Below are 13,308 nucleotides of genomic sequence, written 5' to 3'. Positions count from 1 at the left end.
TCCTGCTGCAGTGTAAATATCTTGAGAGTGGGACCTGGTCGGCCTTGGTTAGTGCGATATCCACATGGTCTAGAACTGAGCCTTAAACAGAGAAAGCCCTCCAGGCTCCCCACACTGCAGAAGAGAAACTGAGGCAGAGGAGTGACGTGGCTTGTTCAGAGTCACAGACTTGGAGAGTATGGCACTAGGATTCATTCCCAGGTGGTCCTAACCAGGAGACTGCACTGCCCCCAACTCATGCTCAAGTGGGAAGGCACTCACAGAGGAGTGAGGGCGCCAGTCTTGCTGGGCCAAGCTGGGCTCTTTCTATGACCTATGGGAGTGTTAGTGTTAGTTGCTCAATCGTGTCCCAACTCTTTGCAACCCCATGGACTGTAGCCCACCAGGCTCCTCTGTCCATGGGATTCTCCAGGCAAGAATATTGGAGTTGCTTGCCATTCCCTTCTCCAGGGGATCTTCCTGACCCAGAGACTGAACCTGGGTCTCCAGCATTGCAGGCAGATTCTTTACTGTCTCAGCCACCAGAAATACACCTGTTCTCTTAGCACCAGGCTCCCAGTATATATGGGAGAGATCAGGAAGGCGGAAGCTCACTCACAACAGAAGGTGGACTCCATGACCATCCATGACATTTTAGCATTTTGATTCACTTTTGTGGTAGACAATGTCCCCCAAAAGATGCCCATCAATTAACCCCTGAAACCTGTGAATATGTTATATCCTAATGCCAAAGGGATCTTTGTAGATGGAATTGATATTAGAGACCTCAAAACAGGGAGATTTATTCTCGGTTATCCCCAAGGGCATGACATAATTTCATGGATGATTAAAAGTGGAAGAGGAAGGCGAAAGAATCAGGTAGAGAGACACAGTAGCGGGTGAAGAGGCGGGAGAGACCGGAAGCATGGGAGGAACCCAACTCACCATGATCGGCTTTGAAGATGGAGGAAAGGGACTCTGACACAAATCATGAGAGCATCCTTTGGAAGCTGAGGACAGTGAACAGCCAGCCAGGAAACAGAAACCACAGCCCACAAGAAACAACCCGAATGAGCAAAAGCTTTACTCCGGAAGGAAAGCAGTGCTGTTGACACCTGAATGAGACTCAGATTAGACCTCTTTTTTTCTTTTAATAATACTTTAAAAAAATACTTATTTATTTACCTGGCCGTGTCGGTTCTCAGTTGCAGCACACATCTTTGTTGCGTCATGCGGGATCTTTCATTGTGGCGTGTGGACTCAGTAGTTGTGGCAAGCGGGCTTAGTTGCTCCGTAGCATATGGGATCTTAGTTCCCCGACCAGGGATGGAACCTGTGTCCCTTGCAGTGGAAGGCGGATTCTTAACCACTGGACCACGAGGGAAGTCTCAAGTTGGACTTCTGACCTGCAGAACTGTGAGGCAGTGAGCGTGTGCTGTGTTCAGGTGTTACGGCAGGAACAAATGACTAATGGAGATTTACAGAGAAAATACTGTTTTGCCTAAAGGACAGGGCTGGTCAAGCTTTGGGAGACTCAGGAGTCACTACATGTATCTCTGTAAAGAGAACAGCAGGGGCTGCATGAGATGTATTCATCAATGAGCTGCAACATGTTTGGTAGGTCGGGAACATTAAAAATGTACTGAACAGTGTACTGAACCCCTTCTCCTCTGAGGGCACTGCTGCAGATGGGCCGTTCTGCCTTGGAGACATCCCAGGCACAGGCTTGTGTATGAAAGTGAAAGTTACTCGCTCAGTCATGTCCGACTCTTTGGGATCCCATGGACTATAGCCTGCTAGGCTCCTCTGTCTGTGGAATTGTCCAGGCAAGAGTACTAGAGTGGGTTGCCATTTCCTCCTCCAGGGGATCTTCCCAACCCAGGGATTGAACCCAGGTCTCCTGCACTGCAGGCAGATTTTTTACTGGTTGAGCCCCCAAGGAAGCCCAGGCTTGTGTATAATTAACCATAACATCAAAAGAAAGCACCCCAGAGAAGGGAGCCCAATATGTCTCCTGTGAGCCCAGGCTCCTGGTATCCTGTTCTCAGAAACCATCCAGCCCGGAACCCCACAAGGATGAAAAGGTTTTAGGAATATTTGAGATGCTGATAGGCAGAGTTGAAATTCCAGGAAGTAGAACTTCTGATCCCATCTTACTAATGCCTCATGAAGAGAAGTGGACCTTCGCCAGCTTATATTCATCAAGCCAAGCCTCACTTATCACCCCAAGCCTCCTCCTCCAGGAAGGCTCCTCTGGTTTTCCACATGGACTGCACTGTCCTCTCTCTTCTCTTTCTCAGGTCACTTGCTGTCCACATCACTTCCTCAGGGGCTTGGACAGTAGCTTGGAGGGTCAGAGAACTCCCAGTTCAGAGTTTCCATCTCGTTTGCAGCTGCCATGGAGGTCCTCTGCTGACTTATGCTGACAGACAAGTCTTCTTTGGTTCAGTAAGAAAATTCTGATGCCTTCTATGGAAGCTCATTAGTACTGCTTCATCTTATTCTATAACTCTGAAAATAGAATGTTAAATTCTGCTATCATATCTATTTTTGGATTCATTTCTTCAAAAACCACATTTTTGCCAAGGGAAGACTATTTGTTAATTTACACATTTGCCCTCTCTCTACCTCTAAAGAATCTGTGAGTTTCATGAGGGCCAGGATTATTTATCAGAGAAAAAATAAAGAGAGAGAGAGTAGAGAGACAGTAAACAAAAGGGAGGAAGGGAAGGAAAGAAGGAAAGAGTTAAGAGAAGGGAGGGGGGAAATTAACCAGAATTTATACATAAGAGATGGTCAGAAAAATATTTGTAAAATGAAAATCACACTCTAACCATCTCTAGGAACTACACAGCTAGGTGGACAACCCCCAAAGGAGTCAGCGATTAACAGATCCCTTGAGTCTGAATCAGGTATCTTGGACCACTGGGGCTGACCATCAGGGGTCTGACTTGGGTACATCTAAGCCGCATTTATCCTAATTTCTGATGGTGAAGAAGTTGGGGGCCAGTTGGTCCGAGGGCAGCCATTGCTCCTGGTTCTAGATATAGTTCTGGTGATGCACAGACCAGATCTTAAATAACACCGAGTCACCAAGTGAGACAGCTATCTCCTTCATGTTCTCCTTCAACCCTCTGTACTAAGACATCAAGGAGAAAGTCTAACGCTTCTCTAATAGCAGCTCTTCTCCTTTGACATAGAGAGACAGCGGGCCTCCAGCCCAGGCCCTTTTGTAAGTAATGGTACCTAGGTGGAATCCAACATTCTTTCTTTGCATATGTGGTATTTATATTTACGATTATCTCTTTTTTGTCACAAGCCAGTTTTCTGTTTATGGTGGTGAATGTCAAGTTTCCTTTTCAGATGAATTTATATGTTTTTTTCAAGGGAGCTGACTTAAGGACAAATGGTAAGTCACTGATAATACATGGAGTGCATATCCTGGTTAAGAAGATGGCCCATCCTTGATACAGCAAGAAAACAAGACCATCAGAATGGTGGATGGCTGCCATGGGGAAACATATGGAGACCTCCCTGATGGTCCAGGGGGTAAGACTTCACCTTCCAAAGTGGGGGGTGTGGTTTCAACCCATGATTGGGGAGCTAAGATCCCATAGGCCTCAGGGCAAAAAAACCAAAATATTAAAAAAAAAGAAGCAATACTGTAACAAATTCAATAAAGACTTTTAAAATGGTCACCATTCAAAAAAAAAAATCTTAAAAAAGAAGAAAAGAAACACAGACAAAGCACATCAGTATATCTGAAATGATAACTCAGCTCTAAGGACAGACAGGAGGAAGAAACCTTTCCCAGATTAGACAAACACTCTAAAGGTCCCACACTCCTGACAGTTTTATTTGCTGTGTCACCCATTCGTTCTGGTGTTGACAATCCCACATGCTTTATTTTTGAATCAGAGTCTTACACTACTAAATTCAACTGTTCACTCAATAAATATGTATTGACCACTGAGAGGACATGTGCAAGCCCAAAGCTACACAGGTAGTTTAGGGGTGATTGGCATTCACATCTTTGTAGCCAGAATTTGGTCCTTACTCACTCCTAACCTCTCTGCCCCACTGTCCTGTGAGATTCCTCAGATCTGAAGGGTCCCTCTGTGATGGGAGGAAGAACTATGATTAGAAGTCAGGAATGAACTTCCCCAGGATCTCTTTCAAACTTTCTTGGTAACAAGACCAATCCAGTCTCAATGCAACATTGCCCAGCCCCCACCAGCACCACACTCCCTCCAAACCACATGTTATGGCCAGTGCTGAAGGCTTCTCAGGACACTGTCAGATTCAGATACTGATATTTAACCTGAAACCAATTAATGGGGTTTTTTTGTTGGTGGCAGTGGTGGTTTTTAATATTTATTTATTTGGCTGCCCCAGATCTTTAGTTGGAGCATGCAAACTCTTAGCTGCGGTATGTGGGCATTCCCTGACTAGGGATCAAACACACACTGCATTGACAGCCCATGGTCTGGTCCCTGGACCACCAGGGAAGTTCCACCAATTACATGTTTTGGAAGAAGAAATTAAATGCCCCTTGAAATGGGCAGTTCTGAAATTCAGACTGAAACAGTGATGTAACTAACATGTGAGCAGAAAATTCACAAGATAGAAAAATGGCTCACAAACATATGAAAAAGGGTTCAGACGAACTTATAATTAGACAAAGTTTAAAACAACATCAAGATACAATTTCTCACCTAACAGACTGGCAAAAATTAAAAAGCATGCCAACACATTCTGTTGGCAAGGCTGCAAGGAAACGGGCATTCTCGTGTGTGGATGGCGAGAGTCCCAGTTGGCACCATCCTTCTGGAGGGAAATTGGTAATACTTAAGAAAACTTCACATGCACTTATATTTTGACCCAGAAATTCCACTTCTAGGAAGCCACCCTGAAGATATTCCTCCAAATATACGCAAAATCCGTGCACACAAGTTTACTCCTTATAGCATGGTTTGTAGCTACAAAATATTGGAAATAAAAAAAAACTCCTAATACAGGGGAAGGATTGAATAGCTGGTAGTGGCACATCTATAAATGAAGCATTATACAGCTATAAAAAAAGAATCGGGAAGGGGGCTTCTCTAGTGGCTCAGTGGTAAAGAATCCACCTGCCAATGCGAGGGACATGGGTTTGATCCCTGGTCTGGGAAGATCCCACATGCTATGAGGAAACTAAGCCTGTGCACCACAACTACTGAGCCCACAAGCCGCAACAACTGAAGCCCACGTGCCTAGAGCCTGCGTTCCACTTGCAACAAGAGATTCCACTGCAACAAGAAACCTGAGCACTGCAACCAGAGAGTAGCCCCTGCTCATCACAACTGGAGAAGGCCTACACACAGCAGTGAAGATCCAGTGCAACAATAAATAAATCTTAAAAAAAAAAGGAATGGTAGTGGGATGTTAACAGCAGGGGAAGCTGAGTAGTAGTATATGGCTAGGCATCCTTAAAACTCCTGGTATAGGACAAGAATATTTCCATTTAAACTGAGCAGACACACAGCCAGCCAGACTTCAGACTAAAACATTCAGACTGAACCTTCAAAGTAAACCTTTAAATTCTCCTTGCATGTCAAATACAGAAAAGACAAGTAAATGTGACATAAATCTTAAATAAGCTTTGATTATGGATAGGTTTATGACATCTCCTAAAGACTGATTTACAAGAAATTTAAGATTGTGTCCTCTCTCTCTTGAATCACACGGTACATCCCTCTGGGAATTCTAGGAGGTTTAGACTTCTGGCCCTTCATTCCTCAAGCAAAACGTAAGACAAATTTCATCTGAAAGCTTCTATGGAAAGTCATAAACATCAGCTGGCAGATCTTCCTTTTGTCACAGAGCCAGCTGACCACAAAATGCTATATCAGAATTGAGAAGCACGTTATGAAGCCACAGGGACGTGTATTGATAAATGCCTCATGCCTGGACAAGCTATCCTCCCTCTGTTTAATCTCAAAATTCAGTGCAGTAGCATCGGTCTTCTTTCCATCAGTGGGTGTTACAACCGCTGTCCATGTACTGAATGAGAAATGAAGCTCTATTTGGCCCCATATTTCCTAAGATCGCTTTCACACTTGTCACTACTCTGACTAGGAACCCAGGAGAGAACTAAGTGAAGGGTTTTGGAAAGAGAGCCGGAGACCATGGTGTGCACCAGAGAGAAGCTTCTGGGTGATAATCTCCCAACCAGGCAGTGCCAACAATGCTGGCTCTGTGGGAGGCCCAGAGAGAGCTTCAAGGGTGACACTCATGATCATCCAGAATCCGGCGATTCACCAGCACCATGAATTCGTGATGACCAATAGTCTCCTCTCCAGCTCTATAAATCTGTCATTTCAAGAACTGTTAAATGCATGGAAACACAGGACATATGGTCTTTTGTGGGGGTCGGGGGAGGGCATTCACTCAACAGAAAACACTTGAGATCAATTCAAGTTATTGTATAACAGTCCATTCCTATGGATGCTCTACATGTTAACTATTAACTTGTTAAAGAACATGTGGATTGTTTCCAGATTGGGGTTATTACGAACAAAGCTGCTATCAACATTCATGAACAGGTTTTAGTGTGGATACAAGTGTTCATCTACCTGGGACAAATAAATGCCCAGGAGTGCCATTACTGGCTTGCATGGTAAATGTGTGCTTGAATTTCAAAGTGCCCAACTATTTTCCAGATTGGCTGCACCATTTTATATTCCTACCAGCATTCATGAGAGAAGAAAACTGAACCTTCTGGACAGGAGCTGGTATCCTCATTTGGACAGGAGTTCTAATCCAATGACACAGTCTGACATATTAGAAAAGCAGGACAATTTGCCCATGATGCTTGGTCTTCCTAATCTATTTCTACAACATAGAGAAAAATCTGTTCTTTAGATCAGCTCAGGCAAATTATATACCTCACGTGGGCTTTTGACTTTCAACTAAAATTAAACTTATGCATTTGCTTTAAAAGATTTAAAACTGACATTCAGCTCAGAAATACAACTTTCTTCCAAAAGAAAAATAGTAGCCCATAATGAAGGGTGGTACGTACAATCAGCAGCCAATAAGCTTTGAATATAAATTGTTGTTGCTGTTGTTTAGTTGCTCAGTCACGTCTGACTCTTTGCAACCCCATGGACTGTAGCCCACTAGGTTCCTCTGTCCATGGGATTTCCCAGGCAAGAATACTGGAATGGGTTACCATTTCCTCCTCTGGGGGATCTTCTTAACCCAGGGATGGATTGCATCTCTGGGTCATCTCTTGCATTGGCAGGCAGATTCTTTACCATTGAGCCACCAAGGAAGCACTTGAATATAAATAATGATGCATAACAACTCACCTGTGGATTGTGAACTTGAGCTCCTCAGAAAACACTGTGGCTTCTTCCAGGAAGGCAATCTCTGCTCTGAGGATGAGACACATCACAGGAAGAGAATTTACAGTGAGAACAATCTTTGTAAGATGTCAGTGACCTCCACGGTCTTTGACAGCTAAGCGGGAGGATGAAGGAAGGAAAAAGAAAGATGCTGTGCTATATCAAAAAGCAGTTTACAAATGAAGCTGAGAAATCTGAGCTACTTTTCATTAGATGTCATATATATGTGAAAATAATTTGTTCTGTGACTTGCAAGCACATGGTTGCTTCTCCCTGGCACATGAGTAGCACAGCTGCATCCTTGGAGAAAGCCTGCATACTACAGAGTGTAAGGTGGAATTTGCATATTGCTAAAATGTATTCGCATGGCCTATTCTATCCTCTTCTCTCTCTCTCAGAGTTCTTTATCTGAGAACAGCCAGGACCCTGGACGCACACATCACTTCTTTTTAAATCTCACGCCCCTTCGTCTTTGGGTAAATCTGCCTTGGGGTCCCGGAAAAGGCGATGGCACCCCACTCCAGTACTCTTGCCTGGAAAATCCCATGGATGGAGGAGCCTGGTAGGCTGCAGTCCATGGGGTCGCTAAGAGTTGGACACGACTGAGCGACTTCACTTTCCCTTTTCACTTTGATGCATTGGAGAAGGAAATGGAAACCCACTCCAGTGTTCTTGCCTGGAGAATCCCAGAGACGGGGAGGGGCGGGGCGGGGGGCCTGGTGGGCTGCCGTCTATGGGGTTGCACAGAGTTGGACACGACTGAAGCGACTTAGCAGCAGTAGCAGCAGCCTTGGGGTCCAAGTCTCTGCCGACTTAGACGCTCAGCCCCTGAACGTCAGAGCTGGGATTCGTTAAAGTCCAACTAGTAAAAGGGTTTGGTCAAAGTCAGTCACAGAAATTAACTCAAGGACCCTCCTGAGACACACAGCAAAGGGAAACTCGCTCCAAGGAGAAAATCTAATGCTAATGCAAGAAGCTGGGAGACCAGTACCCAGGGGCTGCCTGAGCTATCCACACGAGCCCACACGAGAAGGGAGAGAAACCCACCCAGTTCACGCAGCCTGCTCACAAGTTGAGAGGAGGCCTCCCCAAGGCCGAAGGTCTTCTGTCCTGCAGTCTTAGATCTGGGGTCCAGAGATTCCCCTGAAGCCCTGCCCTGAAACCAACACTCGCATCTCATTGGGCAGATTGCCATCATGTGACCATTCCTTTCTGCAAGGGTGTCTGGGAAATGTAGTATTTTCTTCTAAGCTGGGGGGTGTGTGTGTGTGTGTGTGTGTGTGTGTGTGTAAGCGTGTGCGCGCGCGCGCGCACGCGCACGGCGGAGGGCGGGGTGGGAGTTGCACTCAGTCGTGTCCCATTCTTTGGGACTCTGTGTAGCCCACGAGGCTTCTCTGTCCACGGGATTTCTCAGGCAAGAATACTGGAGTGGGTTGTCATTGCCTTCTCCAGGGGATCTTCCCCACCCAGGGATTGAACCTGAGTCTCTTGCGTCTCCTCCATTAGCAGGCAGATTCTTTACCACTAGCTGCTACCTGGGAAGCTGGGTGTACTGATAGGCAAACACTATGTGGATGCTATAAGTAGAGAGGAAGATGGTTACAGGTAAAGTAACTGTTGGGCCTTCCTGGTGGCTCAGCAGTAAAGAATTTGCCTATAAAGCAGGAGACCACCTGCAGTGCAGGAGAGGAGGGTTCAATCCCTGGGTGAGGAAGATTCCCTGGAGTAGAAAATGTCAACCCACTCTAGTATTCTTGGGAAAATATTCTGGGAAATTAACAAACAGCCCTACTAGGAGGTAATCTAGGAGCCTTACTCGTTTAAAATGGCTCCCTGTTAGCAGCAGGGAGAAACGGAGGACAATTTTGCTTTTCATTATATGCCTTTCTGGATAATTGATGTTTGACGCTAAATAAATCTCATGTAGTGCCATGAGCTGAGAGAACTTAGCAATACTTCCATTCAATGTGCAGTTTCAACATGCAGTTTCCTCCCTCTTGCCCCTGTTTGATAATTACACCTGACATATTTGTTCTAGTTACTCAGTAATTTTCTCTGATCTGGACTCCTGGTTGACTTGAAATAGAATTTCTCAAAGTGTTTCTTTTTTTCTATACGGTCTCCTTGAATAAAAATATCTATCTGCAGTGGAAATGTGTGCATTGGGGGTGGGGGGCAGCAGCATTAGAATAATGATGAAGAAATAACTTTCTCAAGATGAGGACTCTTGTCACAGAATGTTGGCTGGCCCAGTTGTGGAGTGACTCTTTCAAATAGCAGATCTTAGAAGACTGTTTCACCTGACGTTGGTACCTTATTTTATTTTATTTTTTTCATGTAAGGGCCTGCTTTATTGAGGATAAATTTCAGGGACACTACACGGTCCATTTTGTTTAAACAGCTTACAAAAATCCATTCTCTTCATATGAGGATGTCAATTTCTAGAGTCTGCAAGTATGGAGTCAGAATTACTCCTGAAAAGTACCCTACATTGCCCATAAAAAACAGAAGGATTTCACCTCTTAGTAGATTCAAAATAGCCAGTTTTTTCTCAAGTGTTGTGTCAGACTGTTGTTTCTTTGGCCCATCTGTATATGAACCTGAGTTTTGGCACATTAAAAACAAAACAAAAATGATATATATACACACACACATAACACGTGCACAACACTCATAGACTGAAACCCGTTTCAAGACTAGACTGACAGAAGGAGAATTTCAAGTTTCAAAGAGAATGGATTTCTCTTGAATTTCAATTGTGCATAAGAACTTCTGAAAAGCAAATGAAACTTTTTAACATCAGTTGGCAGTGTGTCTATGTTTCTATCCTAGTGCTTCAAGCCCAGCTTAAAGAGTCTCAGGAAAGAGAGAAAAAAAGATTCCCATTAAGTTGAATTTGGCTTTTTGACCATCAGGTTGCACAGGGGCTAGAGTGGAACCTGGGCCCGGAAGCAAGACTCAGAGACGCCCTGGACCCACTGACAATGTCACTCATGTGGCCCCGAAGACCCTGCACTCCAGGGCTGCTGCTGTTGCTGCTAAGTTGCTTCAGTCATGTCCAACTCTGTGCGACCCCACAGACGGCAGCCCACCAGGCTCCCTGATCCCTGGGATTCTCCAGGCAAGAACACTGGAGTGGGTTGCCATTTCCTTCTCCCATGCATGAAAGTGAAAATTAAAGTGAAGTCGCTCAGCCCTGTCTGACTCTTAGCGACCCCATGGACTGCAGCCTACCAGGCTCCTCCATCCATGGGATTTTCCAGGCAAGAGTACTGGAGTGGGGTGCCATTGCCTTCTCCGCACTCCAGGGCAGGAGGCAAGAAAAACACATTTTCGTTTTTTGAACTCCTGCATCCCAGGACCCTGGCAGAAGTGTGCCCGACCCAGAGGGGCTAAGGCCTGGCTCCTAGCTTGTCCCTAGAGCCACCGAAGCCGGTGCTGAGCAAGAAAGGGCTCCTGATGCCAGCTGTACCTGAAGCTTGAAGATCACTCTCTCCGCCCTACCTGCCTAATCCGCACGGTGACCTCAGCCCCAAGGTGCGGTATGAAAATAACAATGGTGAATTACCAACTGGTCGGCTAGCCAATGCTCCAGGCTTTGGGCTGTGTCGGAGGTCCCATGATTCTACTCCAAGAGGCAGCGCATTCCCCTTGTGGACAGGGAACTGGGGTGAAAGGTTTCAGGTATGGGACCCCTGGGAAGCCCTGTTCTGTTGCAGCAGCCACCAGCGTCTTTGGACCAGCTACTACCTGCAACTCCTAAATTACACCAGACCAAATTTGGGGTGTCAGGCAGAGTCCCCGAACTCTGCCAAGCTCGGGTTTGAAGTAGCTGAGTTGTGAGCGCGCCTTCCTCAACGATTCAAGAGCTGCTCTAGGACCTGGGGTTGGACGCAAGGGGTGCAAAAAGCCAGGCTCTCCCCCTGTGCTCCGCACTCCCAGTTTGACAAGCTAAGGGTGCAGATAGGGGGTGGGGCGCTAGATGAGACCCCAAGCTTTGCGGAAAGGGATTTCACATAACCGGACCCCACTTCCCGGATCCTAAGTGCCAAAATGTGTTCAGTGTAGGGTGGAGGTAGACCCCGGGGAAATCCGAGCAGGATACAGTTAAACGCGCTCCCTCGGCCACGCCCCCTCCTCACTTCAGGGGAACAGAACATGGTCCGATTCCAGGTGCATCAGATGGTTTCATGTTACAGATCCTAGAAGGACCAAATTTGCCCCCATTCCCCACCTGCCTGCCCCAGTGTCTGCCCACTCACGGAACTGGCCCCGCAGAGGAGGAGGCGCTGCTGGTGGCGTCAGCGCCCTCTAGGTTTCCTCAACAAATTCCAAATTCTGGAAACAGACGCCTCCGCCGCCTCCTTACCTCTGTCCTGCAGTGCACCCCGCACAGCCCCGGGGCCCTGTGTTTGGAGCGCATCCTGCAGCCCTCGGGTTCACGCCGCCGGCCAGAGGCTTCCCCTGACCCCGAAATCGACACAGGCAGCCAAATTGGGCGGGTCCGGCTGCTTCTCCGAAGGTCAAGCCGGATCCCTGCTGAGTGGTCCTATTCCCGGCTGCTTTGGCCCTGCAGGCTGTCGGCGCCCGGAATCCACAACTTTTCTCCACCTTCTGTGGCCTCACGCTCTCTGAGATCCGTCAGAGTTTCAGCTCCGCCCCACCACGCCCACGCCCCGGTCCCGCCCCTCTGTGGCCACGCCCCGGCCACGCCCACGAATGAACGGTCCTGGACCCGCTTCATCCAAGGTGCAAGTTGAAAGTGCGCCCACCCGAAGGCGAACGGGAAGGAGAGAGAGGACCTTCAGTTCTTTTTTCTGCTGCTAAACCCTACTTTATTCATCCCTTTGTCTTACCTTTCTGAGGCATAGATAGCCCTGATAAGTTCTGATCCGGTTCTCCAAGTCACTGCGGGAGAGGGAAAGTGGGGAGGATGGTGGACACTGGCCTCGAGATGTTCAGATGTCTGGAATTAGAATGGGGTAATATCTACTACTGCGGGCAGGAATCCCTCAGAAGAAATGGAGTAGCCAAAATGGTCAAAAAAGAGTCCAAAATGCAGTACTTGGATGCAATCTCAAAAACGACAGAATGATCTCTGTTCGTTTCCAAGGCAAACCATTCAATATCACAGTAATCCAAGTCTATGCCCCAACCAGTAATGCTGAAGAAGCTGAAGTTGAACAGTTCTATGAAGACCTACAAGACCTTTTAGAACTAACACCCAAAAAAGATGTCCTTTTCATTATAGGGGACTGGAATGCAAAAGTAGGAAGTCAAGAAGCACCTGGAGTAACAGGCAAATTTGGCCTTGGAATACGGAATGAAGCAGGGCAAAGACTAATAGAGTTTTGCCAAGAAAATGCACTGGTCATAACAAACACCCTCTTCCAACAACACAAGAGAAGACTCTATACATGGACATCACCAGATGGTCAACACCAAAATCAGATTGGTTATATTCTTTGCAGCCAAAGATGGAGAAGCTCTATACACTCAGCAAAAACAAGACCAGGAGCTGACTGTGGCTCAGACCATGAACTCCTTATTGCCAAATTCAGACTTAAATTGAAGAAAGTAGGGAAAACCATTAGACCATTCAGGTATGACCTAAATCAAATCCCTTATGATTATACAGTGGAAGTGAGGAATAGATTTAAGGGCCTAGATCTGATAGATAGAGTGCCTGATGAACTATGGACTGAGGTTCATGACATTGTACAGGAGACAGGGATCAAGACCATCCCCATGGAAAAGAAATGCAAAAAAGCAAAATGGCTGTCTGAGGAGGCCTTACAAATAGCTGTGAAAAGAAGAGAAGTGAAAAGCAAAGGAGAAAAGGAAAGATATAAACATCTGAATGCAGAGTTCCAAAGAACAACAAGAAGAGATAAGAAAGCCTTCTTCAGTGATCAATGCAAAGAAATAGAAGAAAACAACA

General features: G+C 46.3%; 1 long non-coding RNA gene across 1 annotated transcript; it reads right to left on the bottom strand.

Annotated features, from left to right (window-relative positions):
* Window positions 1-1,842: 1,842 nt before the first annotated feature.
* LOC113875116 lies at window positions 1,843-11,978 on the bottom strand. Its single transcript, XR_003506169.1, has 3 exons — window positions 11,737-11,978; window positions 7,332-7,397; window positions 1,843-2,490 (listed from the first exon to the last, which is right to left on the bottom strand). It is a non-coding gene; the product is annotated as an uncharacterized LOC113875116 (long non-coding RNA).
* Window positions 11,979-13,308: the final 1,330 nt, after the last annotated feature.

The sequence above is a fragment of the Bos indicus x Bos taurus genome, chromosome 17, assembly GCF_003369695.1.
Source record: "Bos indicus x Bos taurus breed Angus x Brahman F1 hybrid chromosome 17, Bos_hybrid_MaternalHap_v2.0, whole genome shotgun sequence".
NCBI classification, from domain to species: Eukaryota; Metazoa; Chordata; class Mammalia; order Artiodactyla; family Bovidae; genus Bos; species Bos indicus x Bos taurus.
This window is presented reverse-complemented; position numbering and strand designations above follow the sequence as displayed.